An 18,751-nucleotide genomic window follows, 5' to 3' on the forward strand; every position below is an offset into this window, starting at 1 on the left:
TTTCATGATTATTAGTGAGGACCTATTATATTAAGATAGGTTGAAAAGTGGTGAAGTTGTCCTTTAAGACTAAGGGTGTGCACACAGTTGTCTTTCAACCCATAATTAAATAATATTGGTTTGATATCATTGTCTCTCAAATTCTGGCAGCACACACACACACACACACACAGACACACACACACACACACACACACACACACACACACACACACACACACACACACACACACACACACACACAGACGTTGCAGTCGCTTGTAAATATTAGAGGTATTATTAAAGGAGGAATAATCGATGAAAGTTAAATTGAGGTTGGGGGGGAGTCAAGGAAAGGAGATAAAACAAGAAATCATTGTATACAATATTGATTAAAGTACCACAGAGTGTCACAGCAGGTCTGCTGGGCAAAGTTCAACAAAGTGAAACTCATCAACAAGATGTGTGATAGGATTAGGATATCACATGGAACACAAAGACTACTAATCATTGAGTGTATTCATGCACTGAATTTGATTTGATTTGCATTAAGGATCCCCATTAGCTGGTGCCATGGCAACCAGCTAGGCTTCCTGGGATCCACAGAAAAAACATACAAATACCAAATTATTAAATCTTAGTACTCGAATAAATGGTAAATGGTGCATTTATATAGCGCCTTTATCCAAGGGGCTTTACATAGATTGTTTATTACGTTCACCCATTCACACACACATTCACACACCTTTACATAGATTGTTATTACCCTAACCCCTTAGATAGCATTTCTGTTGGCTTAGATAGCATTTGACACAGACTTATAGCATGTTATGTAGACAGCACTATAATTGTATTGTATATAGTTATAGCACGCCATAGTACATATGTATAGCATAGTAGTAAATATGTATAGTTTATTATGTATAGTGTATGTATAGTTTCATTATATAGATATTCCACTGTTACTTTCTTAGCTTACGCATGTTTCATGATATTGATAAATGCTTTTATGTGATGTATTCCCATGCTTTTGTTCTTGCTTAAATGTAAGTCGCTCTGGATTAAGAGCGTCTGCTAAATGCCTAAATTGTAAATTGTAAATTGTAAATTGTGCATTACATTCACCCATTCACACACACATTCACACACACCGATGACAGAGGAAACCATGCAAGGCACCAACCAGCACATCAGGAGCAATCAGGGGTTCAGAGTCTTGCTCAAGGACACTTTGACACTAACTCTGGGGGAGCCCACAGGGATCGAACTGGCAACCTTGCGGTTACCATCCGGTCACTCTACCGCTGATCCACTGCTGCAAACACACAATACAGGTAGAAAACACAAAACAACAAATACAAATAGCTGAACTTACATGATTATGGTAAAAAAGGACAGTAAATTAAAATACAAAAACACTTCAGTGTAAAATGCAAATGAAGATGCTTTTTGAAAGGTACATTTACTGTAAATGCAGAGGTTTGGAGGCAGGTTATTCCAAAGAGACAATGATCTATAAAGGAAAGATCTCTTTAACATATTACTCCAGTTTTGGCATCACTGCACTGGCTTCCGGTTGTTTTTAGGATTGACTTTAAAATGCTGTTACTTGTCTATAAAGCTCTCAATGGTCTCGCACCTCCGTACCTCCGTGACTGCCTACCTAGATATGTCCCTAACCGCCCCCTCAGGTCCTCCAATGCTGGCCTACTTGAAGTGCCTAAAAGAATGTGCACAAAAAAGTATGGTGAGGCAACTTTTTGCTTCTATGGCCCAACAGCCTGGAATAAACTTCCATTCGAGCTCAGACACGCACCCTCTGTAGACATTTTTAAATCTCAACTCAAGACTCACCTCTTCACCCTTGCTTTTAGTTGAGTTTTATTTTTATTTTTTTATGTGTTTTTATTTATTTTATGTTCTTATATTCGGTTTTGTTCTCTGCTATTGTTCTATCATTTTAACTAATCAAACGCAGCTCGCGGAGTCAGTTCAGTCAGTCAACCTCAAGGGGGGTTCTTGCCATGCTCAAAGGCTCATTCTATACTCAAGGGGTTAACATGCTGCATTACTATGTGGGCGTATAAGTGTGTGCAAGTCTCACACATCATTCGCCGATGCGGCAGTCAGCTGACCAATTGGGCAGGCTACTTAAGCTCACTAGTCTCCATGCTCTTCCTGCCTTCCTCTGCTCATGGTTCGCGGTTGTATGTGATGTTTTCTGTTCCTCGTGGTTATTGCTGCTGCCTTTGCTGTCCGCGTGTGCAGCTACTGCTGCTTAAATTATGCTTCTCAGCTTCTGTCCATGCTGTGATAAGGGCCTGAAGGTTGTATGCAAAATATTAAGTTTGATATGATTCTGCTAATGCTGCTGAGCTCGATTATGTGGCTTCAACAAGCTTCATAATAGCCTGTTCTGGTAATTAAGCCAGATGCACAGACAGTGCTGCATGCAGCTTCTATTGTAATGTGGTACGTGTCTAGTGTCTACATTCAAAGCCATGCATTCATTTTGCTGATGTTTTGCCAAGTCAGCTCAGGTGCAGTGTTTGTCCCCTCCAGCTATGGGTCCTCAACTCATGTGCAGTGGTTGCCACATGCGCTTTTATAAGCAACTTTGGGCTTGTTTTCTGTAGTTAATCGTTGTTCTGGGGTTCTGTCATAGATCCAAATGACCTTGTCCATGAAATGTATTGTTTCAAGTCATTGTAGTCATTAGGGTATATATATTGTAAACTAAGTTCTCACTTGGTGAGTCCTAGGTATGGGATGGTTCTACACCTAGTTGCTTTCTTTCTCAAGATCTGGCAACTCTGCTGCCTGTTTGTCTCCAGTTTCATTCATTTTGAAGCAAGACTTCAGTCACACTCTGCTTACTCTAGTATTACTTAACACTTTTTATATGTGCTTTGAAAGTATTGCCGTGAGTTAACTACCTTAATGGCAATCTCTATAGATTTGGTGCTTTACTGCTTTGTAGCCATGTGGTTGTTGAGGTATCCTCATTGCCATGAGGGTTTGTTCATGCTAAACTAATGCTAACTAAAAGCTAGCACCCTTTCTCCCTGTGATTTATTATGTTTCAGTTTTGAATTTATATGTGGCATAGTTATTATTCTTAAAGTTTTCCATGTTTCCATTCAGGACAGTATCATAACATAAGTTATTGTTAATTCATCTCAATCGATTCAGTTATGTGCAGTGTCATATTAAAGTAGGTTAAGATTGCAAATTGCATTTGCAGTAATCTCATGTCAAGTGTCATAGCCTTCTGTCTAGTTTATTTACTTCTGTAAGATTTGTTTCTAGCTGTTTATTTTGGATGTATTTCTTAATTGGCATTTAATTAGTGCTTCCTTCGTCGTGGTATCATGTCTCGGCTTCTCTATACGGGTTGAGCTGTCTTGGAGAAGAGCTGAAAGCCTTAACAAACTGCTGCCTCCGTCCGCCCCTCAAGCCTATCTAGCTGCCGGTCTAGTCTCTCTAGTGTATACCCTCCTCACTCTCTTTGAGGTCAGAAGTTCAGATCAATATATACGTATATAGCGTCTTGTCACCGTGCGTCCCATTGCCCATTTGTCACTTTTAATGTCTCAGATTCATATTGTATGTTCTGTTGATCAGTCCTTGAGTGGGATTAGGTAATGGCAGTTGCTTCGTGGGACTGAAGATGTTTCAGAAGGTGGTAGGTTAGCAGCTCGCTGCGTTGCTTAATTTCTGCACAGCTAACATCCACTGCCAGGAGCTCTAAATTGAAACTCCTAAGCAATAATTCATCACTTATCTGTGAGAGGATCTGGGTTGAAGGAAGGCAGCCATAGACTATGTCTATGTTCGCAGCAAGCTTGGCTTCCGTGTCGCAGTGCTTGTGCGACCTATCGGTTGTGGTTTCCCCGGTGCAGTCTGGGGAATGTACTCTGCCAGTTGTATTCAGATCAGTAATTGATTTGATGTCGCTCAGTGCCACTATAGTATTGAGTAACAGCATTAGGAAAATGTAACCAAAATGTATCCAAGTGTAACCCTAACCCTAACCTTAACCCAACAGGATAATTATAGGTCATAGGTATACATGGAGGCCTCATATCTGGTCTCGAAACGAGCCTCCAGATTCCCAAGGCCGCCCCTGGTTAGTTGTGTGACCTCATGCAGTGCTCAGCGGCCTCGTGGTTAGACGTGTCCGCCCCCGGACTGGGAGGTTGCGGCTCGATCACCGGCTCAAAAAATGCCTCCTTCGATCCTCTGCACTCGGCACCAATGGTCGGAATGGAGTAAGTCCCTGCGTCATACTAGCGTCACGTCCAGGGGCTGTACGTGTACATCAATATGCTCACTCTACTGAAACAAGAGTTAGGCTCCTGCCCTCGGGCCTCATGACTCGGCAAGGCTGTTTTCTGCTCATCTTAGTTATTGCAACTAATGCCATTGGATGACAGTAATCAATTCATAGTTAATTGCATAGATGTTGTCAATCAACCGTAGCCTTTGTCATTGCTTCTTCATAGAAGCTGTTTAGCGTTGTGTTAAATTAATTAATAATATTAATTAATTATTAATAATAACTAATATTTAATACAAAAAAGTGGCTATTCAGGACAGGCACATATATAGGCATGCTTTCTCTCAAAGCATATCATGTTTTATCTGTTATCTGTGGCTCATTCGTTCATCAGGTCATGACCCCCAGATTATCTTTTGGTCCTAAGCTTTCTTTCAGCTCAATCACAGATGTCCCGGGTCGCTCAGTCAGGAGATTCACCAATGCTTCTTCAGCCGGTGTGGGCCGGTTGGGGTTTCTTCGAAAGTGATGGTTCTAGTATCTAGCGAAGAAGTAAGTCCATCACCATCACCCATGTGCAGGCTGCAGCGCTGTCGATCCTGCACCATTATAGATTGCTTGCATGGGTCATCTCAACTTAGTTCTGGACGAGAGTGGTATCGAACAGTTCTCGATGAAGCTTAACTTCTTTAAAGCTCAGAATCAATTGCTCAAAGGCCGCTTGAGAGCATATGCCGCTCATGTAAGTTAATTCATAAAGGGTCTCTATCAGGTCCTCCAATGCTGGCCTACTTGAAGTGCCTAAAAGAATGTGCACAAAAAGAGGCAGCTTTTTGCTTCTACGGCCCAACAGCCTGGAATAAACTTCCATTCGAGCTCAGACACGCACCCTCTGTAGACCTTTTTAAATCTCAACTCAAGACTCACCTCTTCACTCTTGCTTTAGTTGAGTTTTACTATGCACGTTCCTACCCTGCCCTGACTGATTTGCTGCATGTGGTGTTTTTATTAGTTTTTATTTATTTTATGTTCTTATATTCAATTTTGTTCTTTGCCATTGTTCTATCATTTTAACTACTTGTGTTTTATTGTATTATATTTTTGTGTCCCGCCCTGTGAAGCACTTTGAGCTGCATTTATGTATGAAAGGTGCTATACAAATAAAGTTTATTATTATTATTATTATTATTATTATCACTTGGGTGTTTAAATAGTTTAGGATTAAGATCTAAGGCTTCTCTTTAAGTATTGGTATCTCGGCTCGTGGGTGTGGGAAGTCTCTCCGTGCTTAGGATCCCCTATTCACTCTTTAATTCATTCAGTCAGGATGAAGTATAAGTAACTCTGTCTCTGCTCGTGTCTTTTAGTTCTGCATTGGGCAACCTGCTCTGGCTGCGTTCCGGATTCCGTGAGGTGGCGTAAGCCCTGCTTAATCGGCTATCGGTCTCCTCAGCACATTCCCTGGCTACTCCCGATTCTACTGCCACGCTGATGCACCAGTCGCCACCTGAAACTCGGCCAATGGTCCTCAGCTGCCCATGAATCATCATCATGTGCATCTAATCGGAAGAGCTTTCAGTTGTTTATTCAGGATGTAATGAGTGCAAGTGCTGTATTCAATCAGGAATGGTAATCTTATTACCTTCATATACGGTGGTCGCTGGGGGTAGTTCAATTGGTGGCATGTCACAAGCTAATGTTAATAATGGTTTGTTGATGTTCCTCTTCAGTGGCATTAAAGGAACATCGGGGTAATTGTGGTTCCTCACTCTGGCGTTAGAGGACACGTAGCTCACGTAAAGTTAAAATATCCGTGCAGGATCCAGAAATGCATAGCTTGCATTTTGTCACTATCGAGTGGGTCATCTGCCCGGATGTGTATCGGTTGAGAATTCCCGTAGGCTGATGGCGTTTCCTCATAAGGAACGTCGGCGTAATTGGGCCAATGGTGTGTCTTCATATTGGTGTAGAGGACGTCGGCATAACGGTGAATGGTTGCACTACACGTAAGCCCTGCGAAAGCAGCTGTAGAATATTCCTCTATAGTGGCAATAGAGGAATGGCCTATCGGCGAGCGCAGCCACGCAAGGCCTTTTTCAATTTAAGCTTAAGGTTAGTATGCTTGTACTCCAAACCAAATGGGTTGAGTCCGGCTTTCACCCCACACATTACGTTTCTCAGAGATAAGCCTCACGGCTGGCAGTCATGGCTACACATAGCTCATGTAAAGTTAAAATATCCGTGCAAGATCCAGAAATGCATAGCCGTTGCATTTCGTCACTATCGAGTGGGATATCTGCCCGGATGTGTGTCGGTTGAGCTTTCCCGTAGGGCGTTCTCGGTTCTGCTTTGTTGGGGGGGTTAGCAAATCCGTGCAGGCTCCAGAAATGCATATTTGCATTTCGTCACTGTGCATTCATAGTGGGTCACCTGCCCGGATCGACGGTGAGAGTTCACCGAAGGTATGTGTGTTGGGGGGTTATTGTATATCTATCTCCCTGCTCTTATGTTTTATGATGTTGCTTAATCATGCCGAGCAGGGAGAAATCCAGCAGAGCCGAACGCCAAGTCAAATATCATATGCACACTTGTTACTCATTCTGCAAATAAATATTGTTTAATCTATTCGTGAGTTGTCTGACTGAAATCAAACGCAGCTCGCGGAGTCAGTTCAGTCAGTCAACCTCAAGGGGGGTTCTTGCCATGCTCAAAGGCTCATTCTATACTCAAGGGGTTAACATGCTGCATTACTATGTGGGCGTATAAGTGTGTGCAAGTCTCACACATCATTCGCCGATGCGGCAGTCAGCTGACCAATTGGGCAGGCTACTTAAGCTCACTAGACTCCATGCTCTTCCTGCCTTCCTCTGCTCATGGTTCGCGGTTGTACAGTATGTGATGTTTTCTCCCACCACCACCCCAGCACCACCGGTGGGCTCTGCTATCTATGCTCCCCACGGGGGGGTTATTGTATATCTATCTCCCTGCTCTTATGTTTTATGATGTTGCTGAATCATGCCGAGCAGGGAGAAATCCAGCAGAGCCGAACGCCAAGTCAAATATCATATGCACACTTGTTACTCATTCTGCAAATAAATATTGTTTAATCTATTCGTGAGTTGTCTGACTGAACTTGTGTTTTATTGTATTTTATTTTTGTGTCCTGCCCTGTGAAGCACTTTGAGCTGCATTTATGTATGAAAAGTGCTATACAAATAAAGTTTATTATTTAAAGGGCAAGACCACTTTTTGAGAGGTTTGGGTTTTTTTTTTTAACTTTATGGACAAACTATTACATTCCATGAGTTATTTCGCTCCGTTGTGTTGCTTATTAGCAATTTAAGAAATAAAAAATAGGGTCCATTGACTTCCATTGTAGCGGGGAAACAGCTCTCAAAGTCCCTCTTTTAGCACATAAACGACCACAACAAAAGCTGATTCTGACAGTTTATGGGAAAACTTTACAGGAAAACTCATGCGGTTTTATTTTTAATAAATGTCAACTTTGTCTTGTTTTGACTAATTTGTGTAGAAAGAAGATCCAGTAGCCGTAGGTATGCCTACGCCGACCTAATCACTGCTGTTGCAAAACGATCTGATTGGACCAAAACTGTACACCACTTCCTTATTGGAAACAACGGGGATGTAAACAAATGGATTTGATCTCGTCCGCTTGTCACTAAAAACATACAGTACTGTGACATGGCCCCCATAAATTGGCATAGCCCTACCGGGGGTAGGAATGGATTCTTGTATGAAAATATTTTACTGCTAAAGTGGTGAAATTGATATTTAAAGTTATACACCTCCAACTAAAAACACAACCTGTCCGTCTGGGGATTAAGGCATATGAACTCATGTAGAGTCACAATGGAAGCTCTGAGAGGTTTACAACTTGGCATACTTGAAGCCAGGACATCCCTCTACATTCTAAAAGAATAATAATGTCAATATGTGAATGTAAATATGAGATATAGTCATTTGAACACATACCTACAATAGGCGAAAATGTAAATCTGTATAGTGTCTTCTTTACTTTGTAGTGACTCTGACATGGATTGTCATAGCAACACATATGAGGGCTTGTAGGAATGGTGTGGTTCTACTGTATCCAGCAATACCAATTGTGTAATTGTAGCTTGCATACTCGTGGAGTTATGGCACTAAACGTAAATTGTGTCCCAAATGGGGGGAATAAAACAGTCCTAATGAAATGGACAGTATTAGTTAGTGTGGTTGCTCTAGAGTCTAGCAACACACTATTGTTCTCTGTCCGATATTTCTTTGCCAGCAATGTGCTTTTTGAGGGAGGTTTAATGTTTGTTTTAAAAACGCCATTGCCAATGAAGGGAACATTTGCATTATTGTCCCTCATTACGTCATATTGTCTTTTTATTGTTAATGGCATTTAATGTGTTGGCACCGTTTTACATCACCATTACATCACCTAATCGACATGAGTTAGACTTTCATATATTAGCCCCCCTCACGTCACACAGGTGTGATTTTTGTTAACTTTTGCACAACAGAAAAGTGAAGCTATTTGTCATATGCTTCACACACTGTTGTCATGCTTCACATGACATCACAATAAACAATACAAACGGTATGACTGAATTCAGTCCCCAGGTCCCTATGCTTTGTGACTCACGTCAGTGCAACCACACTTCCAATTTCCCAGAACCTTTCTAGTTTTATTTTGACTTCACTTATCAATGGTGGAATAATTATAACAAATTGACTTGAGTAGAAGTTCCAAAAATGTATGAAATCCCAAACTTGAGAAATTGTGAAAAGAATATTGCAGCTTCGACAATACTGCAGAGAAATGCAGGCCTACAACAGAACTACTGTTAGGATGAGGGTGATCAATGATCAATGTTATCCTCATAACAGGATGAGGGTGATCAATGATCAATGTTATCCTCATAACAGGATGAGGGTGATCAGTGATCAATGTTATCCTCATAACAGGATGAGGGTGATCAGTGATCAATGTTATCCTCATAACAGAAAGTCATTATTACTGCGAGAGTCTAGCAAAAACCAACTCGGGATTCCTGGATATCTGCCCTCCACAATTTTCACAATTGTTTACTTTATTTAGAAAAGCAATGTACAGTAACTTTTCACACCCCTTATACAAAACAAACACAATCAATTATCATATTTTTATTTATGTCCTGTGTCCCTCTTAAGTTCTACCAGTATTAATAAGACAAGACTTATGGAGCAATGCAATTAAAGTCATTCATTTCTGTAGGAGTTGATATCATTTTCCATAATAATTTGGTTACAGTCAAGTTTTTACAGTATTTGGGTCCATCTGCTCTATCTGCATCGTGTTGCCTATATGGGTTTCTTCATAAACTGACACAGCAAATATTTTGGAATGTAAAAGATGAGAAGAACCTTGTGAAGTCTAGTAGCTATTTAGCTAGCTGGAGTGAGCTAGCTTTAAGCTCCATTTAGTGTAACAGATCCTGTCCAGTAGCCTATTGGCAAAGCCCAGACTGTGTTTCACCAGAATGGTTAATTAGTATCACTTGTAACTGCATGGTTACTGTGCATAGTACCTAACAATAGTGTACAGTCGTTTAAAACATAGTTGATTGATGAATTCTAAACCTGATTTTTTTTTTTTTGTGATTTGATATACAAACATTGGATCCAAATATTTGTATCATCTGTTGTAAACATTTAGAAAAAGTAAAAAAACAAGATCCAATATAGCTGCAAGCAGCGATAAGGCGGGACCAAGGAGATAGAGAGAGAGAGAGACAGAGAGAGAGAGGACAGAGAGTGTGGAGAGAGAGAGAGGGTGGAGACAGAGAGAGAGTGGAGAGAGAGCGAGAGAGACAGAGAGGACAGAGTGTGGAGACAGGGACAGAGAGACACAGAGACAGAGAGTGTGGAGACAGAGAGAGGACAGAGAGTGTGGAGACAGTGAGAGGACAGAGAGTGTGGAGACAGTGAGAGGACAGAGAGAGGACAGAGATTGTGGAGACAGAGAGAGGACAGAGAGTGTTGAGACAGAGAGAGGACAGAGAGTGTTGAGACAGAGAGGACAGAGAGAGGACAGATAGTGTGGAGACAGAGAGGACAGAGAGAGGACAGATAGTGTGGAGACAGAGAGAGGACAGAGAGTGTGGAGACAGAGAGAGGACAGAGAGTGTGGAGACAGAGAGGACAGAGAGAGGACAGATAGTGTGGAGACAGAGAGAGGACAGAGAGTGTGGAGACAGAGAGAGGACAGAGAGAGGACAGAGAGTGTGGAGACAGAGAGGACAGACAGAGGACAGATAGTGTGGAGACAGAGAGAGGACAGAGAGTGTGGAGACAGAGAGGACAGAGAGAGGACAGAGAGTGTGGAGACAGAGAGAGAGGGTGGAGACAGAGAGAGAGAGTGGAGAGAGAGGGGGGTGGAGAGAGAGAGACAGAGAGAGGGGGGGTGGAGAGAGAGACAGAGAGAGGGGGGTGGAGAGAGAGAGAGAAGACAGAATACACTTATTACACTATTACACCACTATTACACTATTACACTTATTACACTATTACACTATTACACTAATACACTAAATACACTTATTACACTATTACACTACTATTACACTAAATAGACTTATTACACTATTACACTTATTACACTATTACATTATTACACTTATTACACTATTCCACTTATTGCACTATTGCACTACTTTTACACTATTACACTTATTACACTACTACACTATTACACTTATTACACTTTTACAATTTTAGACGTAATACACAATTTCACTATTACACTATTGCACTACTTTTACACTATTACACTTATTACACTATTACACTATTACACTAAATACACTTATTACACTATTACACCACTATTACACTATTACACTATTACACTTATTACACTATTACACTATTACACTAATACACTAAATACACTTATTACACTATTACACTACTATTACACTAAATAGACTTATTACACTATTACACTTATTACACTATTACATTATTACACTTATTACACTATTACACTTATTGCACTATTGCACTACTTTTACACTATTACACTTATTACACTACTACACTATTACACTTATTACACTTTTACAAATTTAGACGTAATACACAATTTCACTATTACACTATTGCACTACTTTTACACTATTACACTTATTACACTAAATACACTTATTACTCTATTACAGTTACTAGTATCTCTATTATTGTGATGTCATGTCCTAGTGATAGAGAGAGAGAGAGGGGGGGTGGAGAAAGAGATGGAGAAAGAGAGAGAACAATATGAACAAATAAGAATCACAGGCTGAGTTGTCACTACCCGGATTTGAACCAGTGACCCTGTGGTCCAAAGGTGAGAGCTCTACCGACTGAGCTAAGCAGACTCTGTCAGTTGACTCATTCTATACAGTAACATGCAGTATAGGCATTAGCTCTGCCAACCGTATTTGGAAGACGTATTGGTTGCATGAGAGGTTTCACAAGACAGAATTTTTTTATTGGCTCATAAAAACTTCATTTTTTCACTTAAAATAAATCTGTTACGATTTTTTGTTCGTATAAGTTCAAAGTTCAAGTGTAGACGTTTTTGTGCATTTTGATCAAAGATTCTGGGAGGAGATACATTTTAAATGGTTTTCATATAATTCAAATTGGTGGGTAATCTAAAGGTCAGAGGTCAAAAGTAAGAATATGGAAGTTGTTCGGCATGAGGAGACACATATGTGTATCAAAGTGTCATTGCCAACGGTCAAATGGTTCATGAGATATGTACGTTCAAAGTTTGCATTTTCAACTTAATTTTCAATTTCAGTGCTATAGCGCCACCATTTGGCCAATGGTCATGGGCTTCACATAGTCACCGTTTGGCATGGCCCTCTACCAGATTACCGAGTTTCACGAAAAGCGACTGCACGGTTCAGTCAGAACAGCTATTTTTGGCGGAAGGAGAAGAAGAAGAAAAAAAACTACAAAAACAAGAAGTGACCAAAGTCACTGCGTGTCTTCTTGGTCCCTTAATAATGTCACAAACCCCAAAGCAGATGCAATGGTGCTCAACAGAGAGATGATGATGATGATGATGATGATGATGATGATGATGATGATGAAAACCCTGGCTCCAAATACAGAAAATATACTTTCCTTCAAATTAAAGATATCTTATCATGTATCAATGATACATGATAAGATATCTTTAATTTGATCTTTAATCATGTTGCTGAGCAAACTACACCAGTCAGAACAAGTTGCAAATGTTGAGAGTGAGAGTATGCCTGCAGCCGTCTCACCAAGAAGACTGAATAAGGTTGATAATAGTAACAGACTGAATAAGGTTGATAATAGTAACAGACTGAATAAGGTTGATAATAGTAACAGACTGAATAAGGTTGATAATAGTAACAGACTGAATAAGGTTGATAATAGTAACAGACTGAATAAGGTTGATAATAATTAGTAACAGACTGAATAAGGTTGATAATAGTAACAGACTGAATAAGGTTGATAATAGTAACAGACTGAATAAGGTAACAGACTGAATAAGGCTGATAATAGTAACAGACTGAATAAGGTTGATAATAGTAACAGACTGAATAAGGTTGATAATAGTAACAGACTGAATAAGGTAACAGACTGAATAAGGTTGATAATAGTAACAGACTGAATAAGGTTGATAATAGTAACAGAGACAATGAGGAAGGTTGATGAAGTTGTATTGTCGGCTGCTCTTGTATTATATAAACATCATAAAAGCATGGAAGTCTTAAATACGTGGCCTAAATACCGCTAGGTTGAACTCTGATAATGAACAAACTGCAATGATTTATGTTCGGACACTGAAATTACGTGACGTCAACACGATTGTGCCATATTTCAGCAGGTCACCAATTTCAACGTAACACCACCATGCTGGAGTGACCGAGTGTGAGTGAGCGAGTGGCTGAGATTTGGGGTGTTGGAATTTGGCTTTAGATCTCCATGAATGGAGCTTGATTGATTGAAATGATTACATCAACTCTACATGAATGAATGACCTGCTGGTATGAGGATAACATTGAGCATGGAGCTTGGTTTCCCTCATCCAGGTGTGCTAAATAATAGTTAGTTCTATTGTAGGGCTGAGTTTCTCTCTTTAGCCTACTATTGTTGAAGCTGCATAATTATATACTTTCACAATTTCTCATTTGTGACATTTCATATATCTTAGGGACTTCTACTCAAGTGAATTTGTTATAATTTCTCCACCCTTGCATAAGTGAAGTCAAAATAAAACTAATCTGTTTGATACTGTAGATTTAATTTAGGACTGATTTATTTCCTCCCATTTGGGAAACCATATACGTTTAGTGCCATAACCTATTCAAGCTACAGTTAATAATAATAATAATAATAATAATAATAATAATAATAATAATAGTAACTCCATGAGTATTCAAGCTACAGTTAATAATAATAATAATAATAATAATAATAGTAACTCCATGAGTATTCAAGCTACAGTTACACAATTGGTATTGCTGGATTCAGCAGAAGCACACCTTCCATTCAAGCCCTCATATGTGTTGCTGACCATCCATGTCAGAGTCACTACAAAGTAAAGAAGACACTCTACATAGATTGACATTTCCGCCTATTGTAGGTATGTGTTCAAATGTCTATATCTCATATTTACATTCACATATTGACATTATTCTTTTTTTAGAATGTAGAGGGATGTCCTGGCTTCAAGTATGCCAAGTTGTAAACCTCTCGGAGCTTCCATTGTGACTCTACATGACTTTATATGCCTTAATCCCCAGACGGACAGGCTGTATTATTAGTTTGGGGTGTATAACTTTAAATATCAATTTCTCCACTTTTGCAGTAAAATATTTGTATACAATAATCCATTTCATGTCTGGGAGGCCTTAGAGATGAGGAGAAACTATGTTGTGTTTGGTCCTACCCCCGGTAAGGGTATCTCAAAAACGACAGCACTTTTTGACTGTTCGTCACAGGGGGTCATACCTATGTTCCCTCAGCCCTATGTTCCCTCAGCCCCGAGGTGCGCTGCGGGTCGGGAGAGGGTTGCGGTTAGGTTTAGGTGTCTGCCCCGGGGGAGGTTAGGGTTAGGGTGAGGGAGGAGGTAGGTTGTCGTAGGCTGAGGGAACATAGGTACGGTCACAATGGATGTGTTTGAGGGAGTCACTTTAGAAGAAGTGTGTAAAGTGTCTGTGTCTGGGATTGCTCATATGCGAGGCTGCAGCTGGGTGAATCTCAAACAGCGTGGATACGAAACCTCGCAAGACGGCCCGCGAGAGTTGGGAACACCGCAGTACTGCTTGAGTCTATCTCCGACTAAAATAGTAACTTTATGAATCTATCTTAGAAGTTTTCCTGATAATAAACTGTCCGAATCAGCTTTTGTTGCGGTCGTTTTTGTGCTAAAAGAGTGACTTTGAGAGCTGTTTCCCCGCTACAATGGAAGTCAATGGGCGACTGGCATGCATGTGGCTCACATATTAGTGATATTCAGCAATGGGAGCAAATACTGCGCAGTGTGTACGCGACCTGTGCCCGTCGGCCACCGGCCTACTTGGGAACGATGCGAGTTGAGAACCTAGTATGAAATACCTGTTGTCAGAGCACCCGTTTAACGTCTGTCTGTCTGCCTGTGACTGATTGTGAAAAGTGGACTAGTTAAGTAATCAATTGACAGGTGTGTGGTTGCCATGGCAATCAATTGGCTGAGGCAGAGGCTGGGAATTGTACAGGTGAGGACTTAGGATGATTAGGTCCACTGGCAGAGCCTTCTGTGGACTTAGGCTGATTAGGTCCACTGGCAGAGCCTTCTGTGGCGATTCAGGACCACCAGTACTGTGACAACGGCCCCCAGAAATTGGCATACCCCTACCTAACCAGTGTTGTTTTCGTCGACTAAAACTAAGACGAAAACTCTTCGTCGACTACCTTTTTTCACTGACGAAAACTAAATGTAAACTAAATAAAAACTAAGCTATGACGACTAAAACTAAGACTAAATACACTGACAATTTCATCAACAAATAAAAACTAGACTAAAATGTTAGGAAGGCACTAGTGGACAAGAGATCCAGTATAAGTAATTTTGCACTTGCTGAAAATAGCCGATCTACAAGCTCACAATGCATCGCGCTGCGACGCGTTGTGAGCTTGTAGAACGGCTATTTTCAGCAAATGTTAAAACAGTCATTGCGACGGCATCAACGCCCACCAAAATACATTTTAGTCAACTAAATCAACTGTAGATTTAGTCGACTAAAATCTCATGATATCAAGTCGACTAAAACTATACTAAACACTAAACTATACTAAACACTAAAAATGAGTGAGAACTTTCTCAAGCTAAATGAGGATAAGACAGAAGTTCTCATAATCGGTTCTAGTGAGCAGAAAGAATAATAATAAGCAGACTTGGCAACCTGAGTAAAGTAACAGTACAGTACATAACCTGGGGGTTATTATTGATTCTGAATTTAATTTTAATTCACACATTAATCATGTTACCAAGATTGCCTTTTTTCACCTTAGAAATATTGCACGAATCAGAGCCAATGTGTCCTTGGACGATGCAAAAACGCTAATCCACGCCTTTGTTTTTTCTCGGCTTGATTACTGCAATGCACTTTTTTCAGGACTGCCTAAGAAAACAACTGACAGATTACAACTTGTCCAAAATGCAGCAGCCAGAGTCTTAACTAGAACTAAGATGAGAGAACATATTACTCCAGTTTTGGCTTCACTGCACTGGCTTCCGGTTGTTTTTAGGATTGATTTAAAAATTATTTTACTTGTCTATAAAGCTCTCAATGGTCTCGCACCTTCCTACCTACATGACTGCCTGCCTAAATATGTCCCAAACCGCCCCCTAAGGTCTTCCACTGCTGGCCTGCTCGCTTTGCCTAAAACAATGGCAACTAAAAAATACGGGGAAGCAGCTTTTTGCTTCTACGGGCCGACGGCATGGAACAAGCTCCCTCTGTACCTTCGTCAGGCAGCCTCTGTAGACATTTTTAAAGCTCAGCTCAAGACCCACTACTACAACATTGCTTTTAATTGATCTTTTATTTTTTGTTATTCATGTCCTCACTGTATTGCATTACTGCTTGTTTTTTAATGTCGTTGCCTTGCTTTTATTTTATTCTCCATTGTTCTGTAAAGCACTTTGAGCTGCATTTCATGTCATGAAAGGTGCTAGAACAAATAAAGTTTTATTATTATTATTATTATTATTATTATTATTATTTATTATTATTATTAAAACATTCCAGGTGACTAAAATGTGACTAAAACTAAATTGAGAAGGGGAGACTATGACTAAAACTAAAATCTAAATTTGCTCACAAAAACAACATTCTTTCCTCATCTCTAATGCCACGTTCACACCAAAGGAAACTAGGGGAAAAAAGCTAAAATGATATCGAAGCAGCTTTTTTTTTTTTAAGTGGGCGTGTACAAGTTACCTGTCAGTCAAGTGGCCTGGCCTTGGGACGAGACAGACAGGCCCAGTTGCAATACCCTCACAGCCCACCAGAGGGATCCAGGGCACAGCTGACCTATTGGCACAGCAAATGGGTTCAGTCAATACAAAAAGGATTGTTTATATCAGGGATAAATCTCAATTAATCACAACATTTAAAGACATACACATGTGCAAAAGTCATATACACAGTGTAATGTGTTGACCTGACATCTTGTAGTTTATAGGTTCGATGTATGGATTATTACTTTTTGATATTAGAGACCTCTGGTTCTTAAACTCTGGATCGGGACCTAATTAAGTGTTAACAGTTATTATGGCAGATTAAGTGGCCTAAAATCTTACGATATTTAGTCGACTAAAACTAGACTAACACTAAAACATTCCAGGTGACTGAAATGTGACTGAAACTAAACGAGAACTATTGAAGAGACCATGACTAAAACTGGAGTCTGAAAACCCACCTTTTCAGACTCCATCATGGCCCGTAGCACTTACCCTACCCCCTTAGATAACACTTTGTAGACTTAGATAGCATTTGATTGACTTATAGCATGTTATGTAGACAGCACTAGAATTGCATTGTATGTAGTCACAGCACTTTATAGTATATATGTATAGCATAGTATAGTATAATGTATAGCTAGATGTTCCACTTGTACGTTCTTAGCTTACGCATGTTTCATGATAACTACTTTAGATGTATGCGATGTAAATAAATCTAAAATCTAAATCTACAGTTGATTTAGTCGACTAAAATGTATTTTGGCGGGCCTTGATGCCGTCGTAATGACTGTTTTTACACTTAGCCGATCTACAAGCGCGCAACGCATTGTGCGCTTGTAGATCTGCTATTTTCAGCATGCAACCAAGTGTAAAAGGACTTATGCTGAAGCTTACAGATACTCGTACTGGTATTCTCAGCGCCAGGCCGTCTCCCATCCCAGTAGCTACTAACCACAACCAGGCCCAACCCTGGTTAGCTACCCATCGAGATGTTCTTTTTTTCTCATCATTTTATTTTTGCTTCAATACACAGATTGACATTCATAATGCTGTACAACAGCATTGAAAGAGTGGGTTTGTAATGGACAGTAATGGTGAGCAGGCCAGGCCACTGCCCAGAGGAAAGCATAATCCAAGTTTGAGATATCATCTCTGGCTCATTTGTTTCTTAAGCCATAAATGAGATCAATGTGAGGCAAAAAGGAGATATCAGTTTATGGCTCCTGTTTCTCAAGGTTTTCTCCTGAGAAATAGACTCAGTATGTCTCAGATGGAACCTCTGATGAGCCATACAGGAGATCTCATAAATGGCTTAAATGTTGCTCAATGTAGCAGCATCTCAAATGTATGTTTCTCATTGTTTTCTCCTGAGAAATAGACTCAGTATGTCTCAGATGGAGCTCTGATGAGCTATACAGGAGATCTAAAAAATTGCTTAAATGTTGCTCAGTATAGCAGAATTGTTGCATCTCAAATATAGCTCAGAGTGAGAGCTCAACATAATCTCATTTAGAGCTCTTTAATACTGAGATCGATCAAATCGCATAAGATAGCAGACTTATTAAACTAATTGCCAAGTCATTCAAGGGTTTCAGGAAACACAAAAAACTGTGCCAAATGTAGAATATATTATATTTCTTAATTATTTAAATTCCAAAAAAATATGAACAAGTATGACTACTGACATACAAATAAAGGTGTATGTCAATCATGTAACATGTAAGGATAAAATGACTTAGGCCAATATCTGAACATGCCATTTTAACTTAGGCAATTATAAAACTTATTTAGGCCAAATTACTTCTGCAGTAAGTGACTTAGCCAAAATGTTTTTATTCCAATTATTTTTAATAGACCATGGTTTAGGGTCAGCCACAGAGTGTTTAAAATAATATCGGAGCACAATTTGACACTGAAGGGAAGTGAATGGGAGTGAATGGGAGTGAATTTGGAGTGAATAGGAGTGAATTTGG

General features: G+C 40.0%; 1 protein-coding gene across 1 annotated transcript in view; it reads left to right on the plus strand.

The window, feature by feature from the left end:
* LOC310854364 (stomatin-like protein 2, mitochondrial) overlaps positions 1–18,751 on the plus strand; it is a gene marked incomplete at its 3' end in the record, with an annotated part of 440,440 nt that overhangs the window by 167,032 nt on the left and 254,657 nt on the right. The gene's annotated exons all lie outside the window — the stretch shown is intronic.

The sequence above is a fragment of the Protomyctophum parallelum genome, assembly GCF_964188405.1.
Source record: "Protomyctophum parallelum genome assembly, chromosome: 23".
NCBI lineage: Eukaryota > Metazoa > Chordata > Actinopteri > Myctophiformes > Myctophidae > Protomyctophum > Protomyctophum parallelum.